Source organism: Nicotiana sylvestris, chromosome 9 (genome assembly GCF_000393655.2).
Source record: "Nicotiana sylvestris chromosome 9, ASM39365v2, whole genome shotgun sequence".
NCBI lineage: Eukaryota > Viridiplantae > Streptophyta > Magnoliopsida > Solanales > Solanaceae > Nicotiana > Nicotiana sylvestris.
The window spans coordinates 185,663,972-185,674,429 of NC_091065.1; positions in this window are offsets into that span (position 1 = coordinate 185,663,972).

The window sequence follows — 10,458 nt, forward strand, 5'->3', positions numbered from 1 at the left end:
AAACATCTCTATAACATCGTCGTTTGTTTCGAAATTTTTTATCTGCTATAGTGAAGTGTTGTACAAAGAACATACACTATAACATAACATGAAAAATTGATTTAAAAAAAAAATTGGCCATTTTAATAAGTATTATTACAGGGGATGGTTGTTATACAAAGGTTTGACGGTATAAAACAAAAAACAAATGCAGAACAAAATACATTAATTTCTTTCCTTTATTTTTTGGGTGTGGGAAAAGACTTACTCCACTGTTTATATTAAATCATATAATCATTATGGTATGTGATTTAATGAACCGAAAAAATATATATTAATTATGATAAAGTACAGATATCTATCTAATTTTCTTCGAGTGAGACTTGAGGTTGGCAATGGGAAAAGAAGGTAAAGAGTCCATCTATCATTTTTCAAGTACTAACTTAGATTAGTTTCATGTGTCCATATATATCTTTAACGGGTAGGATTTGTCCTTTAATACTTTCATTAATAATAAAATATTTTTTAAAAATAGAAAAAAAAAATATCTGGTGGGTTTTGTTTTTTCTACTAATATATACATTTTTCAATTGTTTAATTTAATTGAACTTATGAATTTCAAGATACTAATATGGAATATTCACTCTAGTCGAAATACCAATGGATAAAGTTGCATCCATCTAAGAAATCATGAAATTAAAAGAAAAAAAACTATCGATGCTAGTTTTCTTTTTCATCATCTTTGTTTTTTATTTTTCATTAAATATTAAGATAAGATGAATATTTGGAAGTTGAAAGAAAATACTCCTAACATGATGTACCAAAATTTCAACAAAATATTCCTTGTTAATCCCAAGAGGGCCAAGACATAATTATTAAGTACAAAAGGAATTAATCACTTTACAATCTTTGCTAATCAAGTTGCCGGTGATTACGGCACCTATAATATTTCTATGTATTTTCTAGAGAAAAGCTTATTTCCTCTACACTTTGACACAATTTTTTTTTTTTAAGAAAAACTTTTAAAACTTGGTCAATATAAATCGTAGCTATTTATGTAACTATAAATTATCTCATTAAAAATGAACTTAAAATTTTGAAATTAAGTCATTTCTAATATATAAATATATCATTTTTTAAAAGGACACACTAACAAGAAAAGTATATCATAAAAGTTGAGATAATGGTAACAATTTGGAAGTGGAGTTGATCCTTGTTTAACTTTAAAAAAGATTCAAATTTGTCTCTTTACTACTCAAAATTGCACAATTTTGTCTTTGTTATTAATGGAACTGCAACATGAGATGAGTATATTTCGCATGTCCAAATTCATCGAATAAAAAAGTTCAAAGCTACTCTAAAATTTTGCTTATGATTTAAAATTAGCTTCAGATTGGAACTATGTTGGAGGTCAAGGACAAAACGAGACTTTTTCCTTATGGCAGGGTAAGATTATATCCAAAGTCTAACGAATGATAAAGTTGTTTAATTTCGGATATTAAGGGGCATATTTGCTCAATTTTGTTTAATCGAACAGTTTATAAAACAACCGATGGTCTATCAAAGATAATATCTTTGCCTTACGCAAGACAAGGGCAAAGCAGGACCATAGCCACATAGAATGAAGAGTGTTCACTTGAACGCCCTTGATCGAAATATTGTACTGAGTACATAGAAAATTATACTATGTATATAGATCAAAAATTATATTGAGTATATAAAAATTATACTATGTATGTATATCAAAAATTACTTTTTAAAAATAAATATTAAATTTTGAACACCCTTTACTAAATTTCCTAGCTCCACCACTGAGGTAAAGTTTGTGTATACCCATTTTTTTCAGATTCCACTTGTGAGATTACACTGAATATGTTATTGATTAGTTGTACCGAACCTTTTGGGATGACAGTACTTCGCACCAAGCAGTCTCAATTTTAGAGAAATCTCCATGAATGATCAGGGGCGAAGTTAGAGAGCGAGTTACGGGTTCGGCCGAACCCAATAGCTTTGATTCAAATTCTGTATTCGCTTGAATTAAACATGTACAATTTATTAATTTAGACTCAATAACTTAAAAATGATTAAAATCTCAAACCCATAATTTCAAATCCTGACTTTGCCTCTATCCGTGACAACATTTCTTGAAAAAGAGAACACTAAAAAAAATCCTTAACCATTTAGGGAAGCAATGCATGGTCATACATTGCTTGAATGATAAACACAAGAAGAAATAAAATAATATCAAATGATTGAGGAATGGAAATTTCCAAGACTTCCATTCTCTCCCAATTGCAATGAAATTTCACATCACAATGATAGATGATGGTAGTGGTCTATTACTATTATACACTATAGGGTTTTATAGCCCTACTTATTGCAATTCCTAAAAGTAAGCTATACTTGAATATTCTTGTTTTTAGTAACTTTGTGCTAATTTGTGTATATTTTAATTGGAATTACTCTTTTTACAACCAATTAACTTGTTTAATTTATTGATGAATTCAGGAGATTTTTATTAATCAATTAATTGCAACTACCAATCAAACTGATAGACTGAACATTTCATTTATGTGTAACGTTTCAGCTCACTAGTGATATTGTCTGCTTTGGGCCTAAGCCGACCAAATAATTATATTTTTTGTTTAAATGTTTTTTCACTCTATACCTCCTTTGGAACCGATTATTTCGAAATCGTATAATAAAGTCTCACTTTGGAGGTAAAGCACTCCATACCAAAAACGATGTCATAAACACGAATAGGGGTATACATAGATTTTTTTGTAAGGGGTGTCGACATTTAAAATAGTAAATAAATACTTAATTAATCCCGTTTGACAACAATTAATCTTTAATATATGGCAGCTCAATTGTTACAGTTACACCATTTTAAGTTATACGTCGGAGGTCCATCCCCTGATAACTTATATAATTTTCCATAATAATTAATAATTAATAAAATTAAAAGCAATTCGTAAAATTAGCAGATCTGATTTTATTATTTTTTTTTTAGCAAGATTTGATTCATTTGAACCTTTTGACCTCTAGGCAAAGCTGATGCGCATCGCCACCAAGCCAGAAGACTTATTTTGGTATATGTAGGGTCATTGTAAACTATTTATATTAGTTTTACATTTTGCATATTATTTGCCTATGTATTTAATCAAAATTTTCTACCAAGCGTTGTTGGGTGACCTCCCTTGGGTTAACATGCCTCCGCAACTAGATACGTAGATTTAAAAGAAAAGAAAAAAATATTTTTAAAACTTATAAACTAAAACAAGCAATAAACATATTTATCCCATTGAGAGCATCGGATTTAGGTTTTAGCGGCGGACAAAATTTGTAGCTAAACAGAAAAATCTGTCGCTAATCTCATTTAGCGACGGATTAGCAACGGATTATCAAGAAATTCTGCTAGCTACGAGCATTTTAGCGACGATGTTCGTAGCTAATTCCATCTTATTTTGTAGTGAGTGGGCACAAGGCAAACCAATGATTGCAAGAGATTGGCAGCAGCATCAACAAGAGATTATTAAAAGAGCTAAAGGGAAGAATCAAACTGCACAGATATTCAAGATGATATATACATAATTTGTTCATAGTATGTGGATAGAGAGAAATATGAGAATATTTGAGAAAATGCATAGAAATAGTGAATCAATAGCTAGAGAAATTGCTTGTGTTGTAGTATGAGAGCATCAGCAAAAACTAGAGAAATAGTCCATACTTTTAGACTCTAGTAGCTATAGAGGATGATCAGAAACTTTTAGCTAACTGTGTTAGTTAGCTATTGTTTTGTAAAGCTTCTTTTGGTGATAAATAAAATATTTAGTTACCAAAAAAAATTACACAAAACTGAGCACTAAAGGAATAGATAAACTAAGTTATGCATTTTCAATATAAATTATTGCAAAACTAAAAAATAGATATCCAACACCATTGTCATTTCTAGTGTTGAATTGAATTTTCTTTGTTAGTATTAGTATTGATGTGAAGTTTATTTGAATTACTAGTTGTCGCGCCCCTTTTTCCTTGCGGAGTCCGGGTTTATGACATTTGGAAGGACAACTCATTCCTTTTGGAAATTGGGTTTGAATTGAAGAGTCGCCACCTAATGGTTAGGGTGATTAGGACACCAAAAGAGTTTGATTTGAATAACCAGAGATAGGGTAAGGACTTGAAATTATTCTAAAGGGAAGGTGTTAGGCACCCCTCAGAATTCACTAGTGTGGTTTCCGACCAGACAATTCTTGTGGATTTGGAGTGCAATTAACATAGAAGCAAATAAGGCTCAAATAAGAGGGGATTTCAACACATAAATGTTTGCAAGTAAAGAAAGTTGGAAAGAATAAATAGAAAAGCTAATTTTAAATAAGGAGTTAAAAATACTGAAAGAAATAAAGAACAAAGGAAGGGGGTCCTAGGTTTATTGAAAATATGGATCACCCCACACAATGTCCGGTAATCACTCCTCAATGAGGAGCTATACGTGACATTATCGCGTGGTCATCATATACATATCTACCCTTCTCACCCTGTTAAGGTGTTTAAAGCGCGGATTGGTCTCGATTACTTATTGCATGCTATTACCCGTCCCATTTCTATCAGCCCCGGAGGCACTTAGGACTACTAATCCTAAAAGGGAGGGATATCAGGCTTATTTGAAGTTTTAAAAGATAAAAATTCTAAGGCGACATACAAAACACATATTGCATATTAAGGGGAAAGCATGAACACAAACAAGGCTCATAGATACCTCCTTAAACAAAGAAGCACATAATTAGCACGACTTGCACATACTGTTTTAGGTCAGATTTAAAAGGCATTAAAGACGAGGGAGTGGAGACTGTTGAGGTAGATTAGTTTATTACATAACTCAGATAAGAAGTCTGAATCATGCTTGCCTGCTGGTTGTATTAATTAACAGAAGCAGATTCAGTTTACAGTTATTACTCTAAGGCTTGCCTAAATGTTTAAACGGGATCCTATAGGCATGATATCTACTGAATTCAGAAGGTGATGAGACAGTAGGAACTTGAAATAAATTATCTGAAATCTTATAGGCATGTTTGCTAGACCCTATTAAGTGAGGGACTTATATCTAACATTGAGTGAAGCGAATCAGATTCATTTAGGAAATTCCTATAGGCATGATTTCTATATATCGCTTATTTTAGACCCTTATAAACATGGTATCTAAATGCAGGAACTTGTATTAAACCTTATAGATATGATATCTAAATGCAGAAACTTGTATTAAACCTTATAGACCTGGTATCTAAATGGAGAAACTTGTATCAAACCTTATAGACATGGTATCTAAATGCGGTTTGAATTATGCAGAATTAAAAGTACCCTATAGGCAGATTTTCTACATAAAGTTGAATATGCAGGATTAAAACAGTCCTATAGGCATGATTTCTATATGTGGAAGCATTATAGACATGGTATCTATATGTAGTTTGAATATGCAGAATTAGAACACCCTATAGGCATGTTTTCTACCATTGCATGCATAGTTACCCAACCATTTTCACTAGCCAGCCCCAAGTGTTTATTACAACTTATTACAAATCAGAATGAATAAAATTACATCAGAAAAAGTACAAAGAAAAATACAACCAGAGGAAGCCTGATTCTTGACTTTCTCTCTGAGTTATGAGATTGACCAACTCAAAGACCATTGATCTAAAGCCTTTCTCCAATTTAAGTGTGTCAGAGTTCCCTAAGAACCTCAATAGGGCTCCGGGCAGTGCTCACACCCAAATTGTATCACCAGAATGGGACAAGTGCAGTGTGAAAGTGCAAGCCCTCAAGTGTCCAAGTTCAGAGGGAGCTCGATGGGTCCCAAGGCAAGGCTCACAAGAGGGGGGGGCAGAACTTAAGTCTAAGAGAGAGTGTAAGTGAAGAAACAGAGTTCTGAGGGAATAAAGGAGAGGGAAAGGGGTGCTAGGAAACAATTACAGAGTTAAGGACTTCACACAAAGGGGGTTCAGGAATTGGGGATTGCAAAGGGCCTATGTACTTAGGCATTAGTTAATTCTGGGCATGCACAATAATAGGGAGTGCTGTTACGCTTACAAAATCAACCATAATACACAATCACATAATGGTAACATAGAGGTTATGATCCCAGGGGAATCACGTTTGAGTCATAGACAACAATGCTTAATACTGTCATGGCTCAACAAACCATCAGCATCAAACACATTGGGTAGGGGTTTAGGATACATAATAGATTCAGAACAGGCAGAAGGAAATTATAGCATGCTAAAATAAGTACTGAACTAAATACAAGCAGTAGACATACAAGAAGGTAAAAGTATTAAGTAAACACATTGTCGTGATGCTAAAATTTTAATCAGAACATACCAGTTCAAAGAAGCAAAAATAGTAAAGGCAAGGTAGCAGGATTTTGAAAATAGCTTTGGCTTTCAGGCAGCTAAATAGGTCACAATAGAAATAGTGGAGCATGAGAGAATGTTTTGAGTGTAAGTGATTTCAGAACTAAGAGTGTTCGTCTGTCCTTGTGTTAATGAAAGAAAAAGGTATTTATAGTGTGAAAACAGGCAGAAAAATAAGGCAAGAAAATAATTATGAAACTGTGTACCAATTAAAATCAATCAGTATAAGAGCTTCCTTTAATTAAGGAGTCAAAAATCAAACGGTAAGGGCAGAAAACATTTAAGGAAAGAAATCAAGTAAGCATCTTGTGCAAAGTAGGCAATTAGGGGTAAATACATAGAGGTTTAATTAAGGGAAGAATCTTTGAAATACTCGGTTAACCAAATAAGGTAAGAAAACAAAGTAAAGTTGCAGAATATGGAAACAATCGAAAATCAGTACATAGCAAATCAGGGAGTCAAGGATTTCAAAATCACTGATTTTAAGGAGAATGACATGGGTTCCCAAGAATAAACAAATAAACCAAGTAAAAAAAAATAGGAGAATTGAAAGCCTAAGGAAGCTTTCAAATCAATCCAAGAAACAGGAAAATCAGTAAAACAAGGAAAGAATCAATCACGAGTGCAATAAGAATTACACAAGGGGGTTTGAAATTAGTCCACAATTAAAGGCCATTTTAGAGGGGAAGTTAGCATATAAAAGAGTGCATAAACATTAGGCATGCGAGGCTGAACTCATGACAAAGAGAAGTAACAATCACAAAGTCAGTAGATAGTGAACTATCGGAACATGGTAGTCACATAGGTCAAATTTCACTAACTTAGTGATGGAGAAGAGAGAGTATCAGAAGCATGCAAAAAGGTCAAGTAAAAAGACCTTTCTGAAAAAATATAGCCTAGTTTCAATGATAGCATGAAGTAAAAATCACTTAAAGAAACAAATGCTGAAACGAAAGGTTTCAAATCCAGTCGAGCAACTTTAAACAGGTGAAACAACTTCAGAAGCTCGAATAAGCCCCAAATAAATTAGGGTTTTGAAACCAATTAAATTCAGAGCGTGACGAACAAGCAAATCACATAGCACATAGTCTCAAAACTCGAATAAACCCAAAATTCTAGGGTTTTCAACACAGTTGAGTCTAGAGATGAAAAATAAGTAAATCAATCAAATACTTAACAAATAGATTCAAAAATCTCAAAAGGTCAAAGCCCTTAACATGCAAACTCAAGTAAAAGAACAACATAAGGAAACACAGTAGAACATGTTAGAAAATCAGAAAAGGCTTTGAAATAACCTAACAGAAACCTAAATCGGAAAAGATAAGAGTTCTTGAAGGTAGAGTTTTTGAAAGAAACCTAGAGAAAGCGTTTAGGAGTTTAGAAGAAACACAGATCTAAAAAGAAATCGGAAGAACCTCATAGGTTAGGGTTTTAGAAGAACCCCAGATGGTGAGAAAGGCTTGTAAAATCATCGATCTAAGCAGAGAAGTCGAGAGTCAGGCTTCAATGGCCATGGCTGGCCGGAGCAAGGTCAAAGATGACCGGAGACAGCCATAAGAACTGAAATCGACCAAAGTCTGGACCGAGCTTTCCCGATCTGGCCTTGAAACCATAATAATCGGGCATGTAAAAGCCATATGAGGTAGATACAGACCTCCAATGGCTTTGGAAGCTATTGTTTTGGGCGATTTTAGGGTGGTGGTTGAAGGTGACGGCTAGGGTTTGAGAGAGAATTGGCTGAGAAGGGGATTCAAAGGTGGCTGCAGGCGTAAAATAATTAGGGTTAGGGGGTAATTGGGAATTAAAAAAGGAAGGGGTGTTTGGTGGCAGTTGATCAAAAGGGGTGTTTGGTGGTCATTGATCATTTTGATCAACGCCCTGGATTAATCGGGTAAGTGGGGCGGTTTAACAGGGTTGGGTTTGGGTCGGTTCAGACAGGGATTGGGTTAGGGTAATTGGGTTTAAAATTGGGTTTAAATTGGAGTTGATTTAGGGCTATAATTGAAATTCACGGGGCTAACATTTAAATAGCCATTTCTTCCTTTTTTATTTTAAAAAAAATATTAAAATAATTTCTGGAAATAAATTAAAGGTACTAAAATGATTAATTATACCTAATTATCAAATTAAAAATACTGGAGTTAATTTTATAAATATAAACACAATTAAATCTTAAAAGAGGTTAGTATTGCAATTATATGCAATTTAGCTTTAAAAATACTAAATAAATTTGTAAAAATACGCAAAAATCACATTAGCTATATTTTAGTATAAATATGAGAGTCCAATAAATGAATCACCAAAATGATAATTTTGGGAATAATTACCGGGTTTTTATTGATAAAATAGGGCAATAAATTGATTTAAAAATCTTTAAAAAATTAAGGAAAAATGATAGAATATTTGGACATACTTATATATGCATATATATGCTATTTTGAAAGTATTTTGCACATTTAAAATATACAGAAAAAAATTGGGTATCAACACTAGCTACCTTTATGAGCTATAAAATTTATTGGACCATTCAAAAATGTTAAGTCCAAACTTTAAATAATATATTTAAAGATAAAACTGTGAAAAAATTTAAGAAATATTTATAAATTATATTAAAAATAAATAAAAATTGAATAAATATAATATCGGATTAGTTTGGTTTTTGTTTGACTTTTTTTAGTTAAAACCAAACCAATTATGGTTGGATTTTTTTTTCCAACATCAAACCAAATCAAATCAACCCATGATCGAATTTTTTCCCCCGATTTCACTTGAATTATCGATTTCGTACAGTTTATTGATTTTCTTTATACACCCTATAAAGAAGTTTGACGGTAGTGCCATGAGAGCAATGCCGTGAAACACTTGTGTTTCCCTTTTCAAAATGGCAGTGTGATTTGTGAAAGAAGCCAATTTTGTGTGTTGTGACTGTTGTCTACTGCAGTGCTGAGCGCACTCCTCTTGTCTGCTGGGACAAGTCGTTAGGTGTGGGCCAAGTAGATAAAGGTTCCTACTACGTCACAAAGAGATGTATATTTTTAGCTACTATTAAAAATAATAACTAATAAATATATTTTTTTGGCATATATTTATATTATATAAATATAATATACATATTTTATATATACTAGTCTCAGGATACGCGCTCTGCGCGTGCACCCCATCTCAATAACTATGAAACTTTAAAATATTCTATAAATATTATTGAGCTGCATATATTTAATGTATAATTGTTTTGTATCATTTCAAAATTATTCCTAAAATTTAATGTTGAGATAAAAAGTATAATAATTGTGGATATTAATACAATTTATTCTAATTATAGTATTTATTAGAATGTTTATTTACATTTTGATAAATAAACTTTCTAGAAGGAGTGTTTGATTAAAGAGAAATGGAAATATTATTATATATCTAGATAATCAAACATCATTTTTCACAAAACTTCTATGTGTGTTTTTTATTCTACTAAGATAATTATTTATATAAAATTAATTTGTCTTAGTTCTAACTATCTATACTATTATAAAAGCACTAAAAGCACTAAGCCCATGCGTGACATATAGATCAATTATTTTTTTATTTAAAAAAAAAAAAGAAATTGCACCATAAAATTATCATCTAGGTATATTTTTAGTTTGTACGGCTTGATTATTAAATAAATTTTTCCTTATTAAATGATTCCTAATATGAACCATCTAGGACTCTTAATATTTAGAACTTTAAAATCAATAAAAATTTTATCTAATATAAATTCTCATCTTATTTGAACTATGTAGCACAACTATAATATCCTTATTGTTAAATAAAATTGCAGTTCTAATAAGTTTACTAAGAATTCTATTATTTCATTATATTCATTGTTTGATCTCTAAGTATTTTATATATTTTGCTCATTTCAAAAAGTTATATAAATATTTTTTATGAAGTCCAAATTATTGAAAAATCCTTTATATCCTGTTGGAATTAACATAAAATAGGAAAAAATTATAATAGTATAGTTATATATAGATATATAGATAATAGTTTTTATGAAGACCAAATTATTGAAAATATCCTTTATATCCTGTTGGAA